Consider the following 11,338-nt stretch of genomic DNA (forward strand, 5'->3'; position numbering starts at 1 on the left):
CAATAGAAAATACTAATTTGCTATTGTCACACAACTGGGTGGGCTCAGGGGGCAGTGCAGTGGGTCAATTTATTGGAAGAAGAGTGGAACACCAGGAGTTATGTAGCATTATGGACTACAATTTCGACAAATTGATATTCCCTGCCCTATCCATATATCACATTATCCCTCTAGTGCCCAGCATTATTAAACTGACATCATATTTGTGAGCCCAACCAAAAGGGATTATAGTTTCACCAGATGGCTGTTCCCTTGCATGACTATACGCCGGAACACATATGCCAGGGATCTTTGCTACCATCAGGGAGATTGCTGGGAAGAGCTATAAAAGAAACCAGATACCCGCCCCAAGCTCTCTTCCTCCTGGGCCTTGTGTATGAAGCATCTCTCCGTGCATGTTGAGCCAGGTCACGGCCTACCACGCGGGGTACAACATTCCTACTCGACCGCAAGGGGATCCCACGCTGTCTGCTGTTAGTGTTCATCAGACATCTGACCTGCACCATCTCGACCGTACAGCAAACCACGTTTCATGCTTCACAATGGGCAAATCATGTCAAGCGACCCACAGTCAGTACATTCATCCGGAAGTCATTGAATCGGCTTGGTCATTGTTTTACTGGGACACTGTACACAGACAGCTTTACTTTCGGGAACGTTTCACTGCATTTCTATTTGAACACTTTACATAGACATGTTTAATTGCAGTCATCACAAGATATACTACCACTCTGTTGCTACACCTTATTGGATACAATTAATGAGCTCCGACTGCCGGTGAAGACCATAAGATCTGCGGAGAAATTCTGTTACTGCTACGTAGAGGGCCCTTACACCATCCATGCAGGCCCGTCACTACAGGACAGGCAAAACAAACAATTGCCTGGGGCTCCCAACTTCCCCTTCCCAGGCTGTGGCCCAGCTCCTCTTCCTTCCTCCTGTCTGTTCCCTGCCGGACTGACAGGAAGTGCACACTGAGTGCTCACTTCCTTTCAGTCCAGCCAGGAACACAGGAAACTGAATCTCCTGTGCCGCGCGGTACCCGGCCCGGGCACTATCTGATTGGGAACTGGGGACCCATAATGATAGAACACCAGACTGACAGGAGGAAGAGGAGCTTGGCCACGCTACAGTGGCAGCCTACAGAGAAGAAGGGGAGGTGAGAATAGAAAAACATAGGGACTAGGGAGGGGGGGGGGGAGTAAGAACATGGGTGTAAAAAATTAGTGTAGCGCTAACGTAGGCTTTGCGTGCAGGGGGGGGGGTGGTTGGGGGCCCCCATTTTGCTTGGGGCCCCCAAATTTATTCAAACGGCCCTGCATCCATGTTTAGGTTCATCTCTCATTAGGACCAAAGGTTAGACAGGCCGGCCTGGGTTTCTCTTTCAAGAAGTATTGTCAGAATTGATACTCAACTTTGCTTATCCTTTCAGATACGGTTGTCCCAATACCGATACCAAGCATTTGCCCGTTACCAAGCATTTGACCATTCAACTGAGTTTATGTTGCTATCTGAAACTCAGTTGAACCATTATATCCTTAGTACATCCATATCTTAACCAAAGTATTCCAGTAAACTTTACCGGCGTATAAACTGTAGCATGGCGGTACCCTGTCAGGGTCCAGGTCTAATACACAGCCAGTTCATTAATGAGTCAGCCCAAGGCTCTAGGCTCCCAGTTGGAGACGACTCCACCCTGCAGACAGGAGGTCTGGGCATGGGAGTCAGTAGGGCGCCACCTAGGAGACAGAGGTGAGAGTCAGTGTAGCATGAGGCTACTTGCTGTATGCATGGAGGTGCTGAGTGTCCGGGTGTGTGGGAGACAGACCCAAGGCCCTAAAGCGCAAGGCCTGAGTTGGAGATCAGCGTTTTACAAGCCAGGAGGGCTGAAAAATCATTCACTTTGGTAGAAAGACTGAAATACTGAATACCCCTGCGAGGGAATCTTCTGTTTTTTTTTAACCTTAATTTAAAAAAAAGTGGGCAAAACCAGCCCTGAAACTGAGAAAAGCGAGAGGTGGTGTCCTTAAAGCGCTACACTTGGAGTGAACCCCTGACGAAACGTATTGAGTGTTGTCTTATTACTCAAAGGTGTTGCAATGATGTCTGAACCCAGAGTGTCAGGTGGGTTGGAATGTTCACAGGGTCATAGCGATGCAGATGAGCAGGTAAATCCAAGCAGTCCCCAAGGGGGGCCGTGCTACAATTATATCGTCGGGACAGCACCCCTCATCAACTTGGTGTAGAGAGATCATCCTCCCTTATGCCTCGTACACATGATCGGTTTTCCCGGTGGTCAAAAGTCTGCCGGGAAAACCGAGAACCTGCTTGGTTGCTTTTCCCCGTGTACACACGCCCGGTTTTCCCGACGTGAAAACTGCCATGACAGCTTTGGTCGGGAAAACCGGCCGTGTTTATGCTCCACCGCAGTGTTTCCCATAGGAAAACTGCCGAGCAAAAAAAAAAACGCAGAGAATTGTGGCGGCAAAAAAGAGAACAAGTTCTCATTTTTTTGGTGGAGCATACACACGGCCGGTTTTCCCGACCTAATGCAATCATGGCAGTTTTCCCGTCGGAAAAAACGGTCGTGTGTACGAGGCATAAGACAGCTAGTGGAACATAGGGGACATAGAATAACATACGTCCTAGACATTTTTACAATGTTTTTTTGAGTTTGTTTTTATTAATAATATGGCAGACAGGTAGGGAGTGGTAGAGCATTTCCTAGAATCAAGCGAAATGAAATAAATGGGTGTCAGAACATTTCTGGAATACCTTCCTTAGCTGCCTTGGGTAACATTGTGGTCATGCAATAAAATAGGATGGGAAACTTTTCACTACCTAGAGGTGACATTCTTATTATAACCTGGAGATAAGCCAAGAAGCAGATCACTACGGGCCAGATTCACCAAAGAGATACCACGGCGTTTCTCCTGATACTCCGTCTTATCTCTGTTTCTATCAATGCGACTGGTTCATAGAATCAGTTACGCATAGATATCCCTAAGATCCGACAGGTGTAATTGTTTTACACTGTCGGATCTTAGGATGCAATACCGCGGCCGCCGCTGGGGGGAGTTTGCGTCGTAAACCAGCGTCGGGTATGCAAATTAGGAGTTACGGCGGATCCACAACGGATTTTCGCGTTCGCTACGTCGCCGCTAGTCTAGTTTCCCGTCGCAAAGTTAGTCGTTTTTTTTTGGTGCCCTAACTTTAGTCAGCAATAGTATTGCTGTCTAAAGTATGGCCGTCGTTCCCGCGTCGAAATTTAAAAATCAACGTCGTTTGCGTAAGCCGTCCGGGAATACGGAATTACGCTACGCGCGTCGCCGTTCGAAAAAATGACGTCACGGCGCGCAATGCACGGCGGGAGTTCGGAAAGGGAGCATGCGCGGTAGGTCCGGTGCGGGAGCGCGCCTAATTTAAATGGCACACGCCCATTTAAATTGGCCCGCCTTGCGCCGGAGGCCGCCGGCGTAGGTTTTCATCGCAAGTGCTTGGTGAATCAGGCACTTGCGATGAAAAAGTGCGGCGGTGTAACGTATCTACGATACGTTACGCCGCCGCTCTTCTACGTGTGGGCTTCTACGTGTGAAGCCAACAGTGAGGTCAAATATTCTAATAGATATTTTTTTGATCCTAAACTAGAATAGACTTGTAAGTTCTATTTCTTGAGTATGGTAGATGCAAAACCTCATTTTTTTTTTCACCCTTTTTCATCCCTCATTGCATCTAAGTGCTGTTGAACTCTTTCAGTCCCTTTGCGGTTGCTTCTTCTCACCATGGCAACAGCTGCGTGGCGCACTACCACCACAAGGGTGGGTTTCCTTGTAGTGGCAACAGTGGACCATGCCTGCATAATCTGTGATGAAATTGGGGCCATTTGATGGAATTTGGGGGCCCCAAGCAAACTGGCCATGAAGGCCCCCCCAACCCCCCCGCACACACAGCCTACAGCCCCTCCCTATGTTTTTTTACCCCCCCCCCATGTTCTTTTTATCCCCCTTCCCTGTGTCCTTCTTACTCCCCTCCCCACGTCCCTATGTTCTTTTTACTCCCCCGTCCCTATTTTTTTTTTTATTCCCCCGTCCCTATGTTTTTTTTTTACTCCCCCGTCCCTATGTTTTTTTTACTCCCCCGTCCCTATGTTTGTTTTTTTATTGCCCCGTCCCTATTTTTTTTTTATTCCCCCGTCCCTATGTTTTTTTTTTTACTCCCCAGTCCCTATGTTTTTTTTACTCCCCAGTCCCATTGTTTTTTACTCCCCCGTCCCTATGTTCTTTTTTTACTCCCCAGTCCCTATGTTTTTTTACTCCCCCGTCCCTATGTTCTTTTTTTACTCCCCCATCCCTATGTTTTTTTACTCCCCCGTCCCTATGTTCTTTTTTTACTCCCCCATCCCTATGATCTTTTTTTACTCCCCCGTCCCTATGTTTTTCCCGCGTTGCTTTCCCCAGGTCTTGTCGGCTCCTCATTGGATAGATTGATAGCAGCCATTGGCTCCCGCTGCTGTCAATCAAATCCAATGACGCGGCCGAGTCATGCAGTCGGCGGCTATGGACGCCGATGGTTAAGCACGGGAGCACGCCCGCAAGCTAACCCCCTCGGCTCTTTATTGGATAGATTAATAGCAGCGCAGCCATTGACTCCCGCTGCTGTCAATCAAATCCAATGACGCGGTCGCCGGGGGGGCGGGGCCGAGTCATGCAGTCGGCGGCTATGTATGGCACAGGAGCGCGCCCGCAAGCTAACCCCCTCGGGAGAGCGCTTCCCAGAGGGGGTTAGCGCTTGGGGGGGAGGAGCCGCGAGAGCCGCCAAGGGACCCCAGAAGAGGAGGATCGGGGCCACTCTGTGTAAAACAAACTGCAAAGTGGAGGTAAGTATGACATGTTTGTTATTTTAAAAAAATCGAAGCTTTAATATCACTTTAACTGCTTCCCACCCGTGTCATTGTAAAATAAGTGCTGTCCTGGTGTCACCTTTGTCACTACTGTTGGAGGTCAACGCTGAGCCCATTTCCAGTAAAGTCAGGAGGGCGTGAATGTTACTAATGGTATGAGGAACAAAAATGTCATCCTTTCAATCAATGTCAGTGATTTGTTTGGAAATATGAAAATAGAGAAGTTTAAAAGACAAGAAATGTGAGTTCTATTTGGTAGGAATGAGAACTATTTTTGAGTAACAAAAACAAAAAAGGCACATGTTTTTTTTTTTTTAATAATGCTTTAGAGGCTCTGGGCCATATTCTGAGTAAAGTTACGATGGAGTATCTCAGGATACTCCATCGTATCTCTCTTTTTTGGCCCGTGTATCTATGCGAGTGATTCTTAGGCCCAGATTCACGTAGCGCAGCGGATCTATAGATCCGCTCGATCTACGTGAATTAAGATCCGCTCCCGCAAGTTTAGGAGGCAAGTGGCTAATTCACAAACCACTTACCTCCAAACTTGCGGCGGCGGATCCTAAATCCCCCGGCGGAATTCAAATTCCGCGGCTAGGGGAGTGTACTATTTAAATCAGGCGCGTTCCCGCGTCGATTTAAATGCGCATGCGCCGTCCGGGGAATTTCCCGGCGTGCATTGCTCCCACTGACGTCACTAGGACGTCAGTGGTTTCGCCGCTTACGTAAACGACGTCCGTCCGTATTCGAGAACGACTTATGCAAACGACGTTAAAAAATTCAAATTCGACGCGGGAACGCCGGCTATACTTAACATTGGCTGCGCCTGATCAAAGAAGGGGTAAGTATACGACGGGTACGCCGCTACGGAAACGTCGTAAGAAGACTGCGTCGGGTCCGCGAACGTTTGTGAATTCGCGTATCTCGCTGATTTACATATTATTTATTCTAGGGGAGTGTCATATTTAAATCAGGCGCGTTCCCGCGCCGATTTAAATGCGCATGCGTCGTCCGGGGAATTTCCCGGCGTGCATTGCTCCCACTGACGTCACTAGGACGTCAGTGGTTGCGACGTGAGCGGGACTTGCGATGCGCGTGTTCGTGAATCGGCGTACGCAAACGACGTAGGAAAATTCAAATTCGACGCGGGAACGCCGGCTATAGTTAACATTGGCTGCGCCTGATAAAAGAAGGGGTAAGTATACGACGGAAAACCGCTACGGAAACGACGTAAGAAGACTGCGTCGGGTCCGCGTACGTTCGTGAATTTGCGTATCTCGCTGATTTACATATTATTTATCGTAAATCAGCAGGAACGCCCCCGGCGCCATTTTTAAATTGAAAAAAAGATCCGACAGTGTAACACAGTGTAACACTGTCAGATCTTAGCCCTATCTATGCGTATCTGATTCTATGAATCAGGCGCATAGATAGGACCAGTGTAAGTCAGAGATACGATGGGGGATCTGTAGATAATACACCGTCGTATCTCTTTGTGAATCTGGCCCCTTCTGTCTATCTCTTGGAAACTGATTCTGTGGATCAGTTCCAAAGATAGAAACAGGGATACGACGGCGTATCAGTAGATACGCCGGCGTATCCCTTTTGAGGATCTGGCCCTAAGTTTGTAATAAATTTGTATGCACAATGGGTCTCCCTCTTCTTTCTTCCACCCATACATTCTGAGTACTATCGGAGACCGCGGGTCAAGATAGGAGGTGGAAGTTTTAGAGGATTGACTCTGTCCATATATCCAGTGATCTTTCAGTACGCAGACAGGATCAGGATACGAACTTGGGGCCAGATTCAGATAGATTAGCGGATCTTTAGATCCGCGTAATCTATCTGATTTACGACCCGCCGGACCAATTTAGCGAGGCTAGTGCATGATTCACCAAGTACTTACCTCGAAAATTGCACCGTCGGATCGTAACTCCCCCCGGCGGAATTCAAATTCCGTGGCTAGGGGGAGTGTACAATTTAAATCAGGCGCGTTCCCGCGCCGATTTAACTGCGCATGCGTCGACGGCGAAATTTGCCAGTGCACATGCTCCAAATGACGTCGCTAGGACGTCAATGTTTTCGGCGGCAACGTAAAGTCCGGCTATCCGTATTCGGCGCGGGAACGACGGCCATACTTAACATTAGCTACCCCTCATATAGCAGGGGTAACTATCCGCCGGAAAAAGCCGAACGCAAACAACGTAAAAAAAAAAAAGCGACGGGCGGGCGTTCGGTCTTGAATCGGCGGTTCTCCTCATTTGCATATCCGACGCGTAAGAAAACTGCAACGACACCTAGCGGCCGGCGGGAGATTGCAGCCTAAGATCCGACTGGTGTAAGGGAGATCTATGCGGAACTGATTCTTATGAATCAGTCTCATAGATCCAACCGGCTGGACTCAGGAGATCCGCCGTCGTATCCCTTTGATGAATCTGCCCGTTGGCGTTCGTGGAGATAGGCCCACTATCCATGGCCTCCATGTGAGTGCATGTATATGTGATATATCAATCCTTCTTTTGAAGCACCCCCACAGGATTACGCTATTATTCCTTTGCATTTTTTTCCTTGTTTCATGCCTGCTTGATGAGGAGTCTTTTCCCAGCTATAATCAGCCTGGCCGCATCCTTGAGGATACACCTGTGGTACTTTGGGCTATCCGTGCTATAGCTCTGAGGTGAGCATTTAGTACCACAGGAGGTGTCTGCACTGAAGTCTGCCTGTTTTAACCACTTCCCTACCGCCTCATTGTGAAATGAGGGCGGCAGGGACCCCTTCTCGATCCGGGTGGACGTCATATGACGTCCTGCGTTCCCGGCGATCTAGGGCGCGCGCGCGGCGATGCTCGTGACCAGGCGCGGGTGCCCGGCGGCCGCGATTGCCGCCGGGTGCCCGCGATTGTCGGTAATCACGGCAGGAGTGTGGATGTGTGTGTGTAAACACACAGATCCACCTCCTGTCAGCGGTGAGGAGACCAATGTGTGTTCCCAGTACAGGGGAACACACATCGGTCTCCTCCCCTTGAGAGTCCCCTCCCCCCTACAGTTATAACACATCCTAGGGAACATATTAACCCCTTCCTTGCCCCCTAGTGGTTAACCCCTTCCCTGCCAGTCACATTTACACAGTAATCAATGCATATTTATAGCATTAATCGCTGTATAAATGTGAATGGTCCCAAAAACGTGTCAAAAGTGTCCGATGTGTTCGCCGCAATGTCACGGTGACAGTAAAAAAAATCGCAAATCGCCGCCAATACTAGTAAAAAAAATAATAAAATAAAAATGCCATAAATCTATAACCTATTTTGTAGACGCTATAACTTTTGCGCAAACCAATCAATATATGATTATTGCGTTTTTTTTTTACCAAAAATATGTAGAAGAATACGTATCGGCCTAAACTGAGGAAAAAAAATGTTTTTTTTAAAAAAATTGTGATATTTATTAAATAAAAAAGTAAAAAATATTGTGTTTTTTTTTTAATTGTCGCTCTTCTTTTGTTTATAGCGCAAAAAATAAAAACCGCAGAGATGATCAAATACCACCAAAAGAAAGCTCTATTTGTGGGAACAAAATGATAAAAAAATTGTTTGGGTACAGTGTAGCACGACCGCGCAATTGTCATTCAAAGTGCGACAGTGCTGAAAGCTGAAAATTGTCTTGGGCAGGAAGGTGCGTAAGTGCCTGGTATGGAAGCGGTTAAACACCGGATTTTGGTTTCTTTTAGAATCACTAACTAAATAGACTTTACTGTTCTTCATCTACACGTGTGGCGTTCCCTCACGTTTTTGTGTTTGGAGTGGACTTTTCTATTGCAGCCCACTCAGCTATTTATTTTACCTGTTCGTATACCTACACTATTGCACCAGTATATATTACTGTTATAGTTTGCTATATATATTTTGGTACATATTGCTATTGCTATATATTATATATTTTGTTTTATTTGGATTCACTTTCACCCCTACATATTTATTTGTGCATCAGCATTATGATTGCCCTCAAAAGGGCCGGTTGTATCTGTAAGATTAGATGTCCAGCCAGGGCCGGCCCTATGATGGGACCGGGTGGTACCATGGGCACCAGGCAGCAATTTTAGGGGGGCAGCATATTTTTTGTGCTATAAATATATATATTCTTTTAACTTTTTGCTATAATAAATATCCCCAAAATTTAGAAAAATAAACTATTTTCTTCAGTTTAGGCCAATATGTATTCTTCTACATATTTTTGGTACCAAAAAAAAAAAAAACAACACAATTAGCGTACATTGATTCGTTTGCGCAAAAGACATTGTGGCCGCCGGCAATTCACAGGTCCCTTTATACTCCTGGATACATGTATAGAGCCATGGCAGGTCCTTTTATACGCCTATATGCATGTATAGAGCCATGGCAGGTCCTCTTTATACATCTATAGAGCCATGACAGGCCCTCGTTATACTCCTTTATACATGTATAGAGCCACGACAGGTCCTCTTTATACTCCTATATACATGTATAGAGCCACGACAGGTCCTCTTTATACTCCTATATACATTTATAGAGCCATGGCAGGTCCTCTTTATATTCCTTTACATGTAAAGAGTCTCGACAGGTCCTCTATATACATGTATAAAGCCATGACAGGTCCTCTTTATACTTCTTTATACAAGTATAGAGCCATGACAGGTCCTCTTTATACTCCTATATACATTTATAGAGCCATGACAGGTCCTCTTGATATTCCTTTACATGTAAAGAGTAATGACAGGTCCTCTTTATACTCCTTTATACATGTATAGAGCCATGACGGGTCCCCTTTAGTTATCATGATATAAAATAATGAATGTGGGGGCCTTTTGGTTGGCGTGAGTGGGGGGGGGGGGGCAGCATTTCATTCTTGGTCCCAGGCAGCACAATGTCTTGGGCCGGCACTGTGTCCAGCACATCCCCTCCCCTTACATTAAATGTCAAGAGCCCCCCCCCACCATCAGAAGTTGAGTCCCCCGATCCCCCTTATGTCACAGGCAGCACTTTTAGGGGGGCAGCATATTTTTTGTGCTATAAATATATATATTTTTTAACTTTTTGCTATAATAAATATCCCCAAAATTTAGAAAAATAAACTATTTTCTTCAGTTTAGGCCAATATGTATTCTTCTACATATTTTTGGTATGCTGCTGCTGGGAAGAAGATGGCTGCATTGCTTGAAAGCAGAAAGTAAGGGTTTGGAGGAGGACCAGAGGAGGGCTGGAGCTGCAGGAGAGGTGCGAGGGCCACATGAAATGGCCTGGAGGGCCGGTTTCGGCCCGCGGCCTTGTGTTTGACACCTGTGATCTAAGTGCTGTTGAACTCTTTCAGTCCCTTCGCAGTTGCTTCTTCTCAATATGACAACAGCTGTGTGGCGCACCACCACAAGGGTTCACAGAAGATTTCACCGGACCAGTGTTTCTCAACTCCAGTCCTCAAGGCGCCCCAACGGGTCATGTTTTCAGGCTTTCCATTATTTTGCACAGGGTATTTGATCAGTTTCACTGCCTTAGTAATTACCACAGCCGTTTCATCTGAGGGAAATCCTGAAAACATGACCTGTTGGTGCGCCTTGAGGACTGGAGTTGAGAAACACTGCACTGGACTAATGGACTTCGCCTGATATATATATATATAACATATACAAAGCTGGTTTAGCAGATATGGAGGCTGTAATTTCCTTCATCCACCACTAGAGGGAACCAATAAGTTGTAATAACAGAGGAGTTGTAACATTCAGGCCCCGTACTCACGACCAAACATGTCTGCTGAAACTGGTCCGCAGACCAGTTTCAGCAGACATGTTTGGCCGTGTGTTGGCCCGAGCGGACCATTTTCGGGCGGATCGGACAGGTTTCCAGCGGACAACTGTTTCCTGGACTTGCTTTAAAACAGTCCGCTGGAAACCTGTCCGCCCGGACATGTACGGTCGTCTGTACAGACCTACCGTACATGTCCTGCCGCCCGCCATCCCTCGCATGCGTCGAATGACTTCGACGCATGCGTGGAAGCATTTTCAAGGCGGGCCGCCCACGCCGGCGCGTCATTGTCGCGGCGACACCGCGGACACGCCCCGCGTATTGTTTACGCGCGGTCTTCTGTTCGATGGTGTGTATAGCCATCGGACAGAAGTCCCCGGGCAGTCCCCGGCCAGACATGTCCGATGGAAACGGTCTGCAGACCGTTTTCATCGGACATGTCCTGTCGTGAGTACTCGGCCTCACAGCAAGAGAGATGGGTCCAGAGATAATTACGGCGGCGTAGCGTAAATGGGCCGGCGTAAGCCCGCGTAATTCAAAGTAGGCTGGTAGGGGGCGTGTTGTATGGAAATGAATCGTGACCCCACGTAAATGACGCGCCTAACGAACGGCGCATGCGCGCGCATGCTCAGTATCACGTCAAATTCTCTCCCTAAGTTACGCCG

This window comes from Rana temporaria, chromosome 10 (genome assembly GCF_905171775.1).
Source record: "Rana temporaria chromosome 10, aRanTem1.1, whole genome shotgun sequence".
Taxonomy (NCBI): Eukaryota; Metazoa; Chordata; class Amphibia; order Anura; family Ranidae; genus Rana; species Rana temporaria.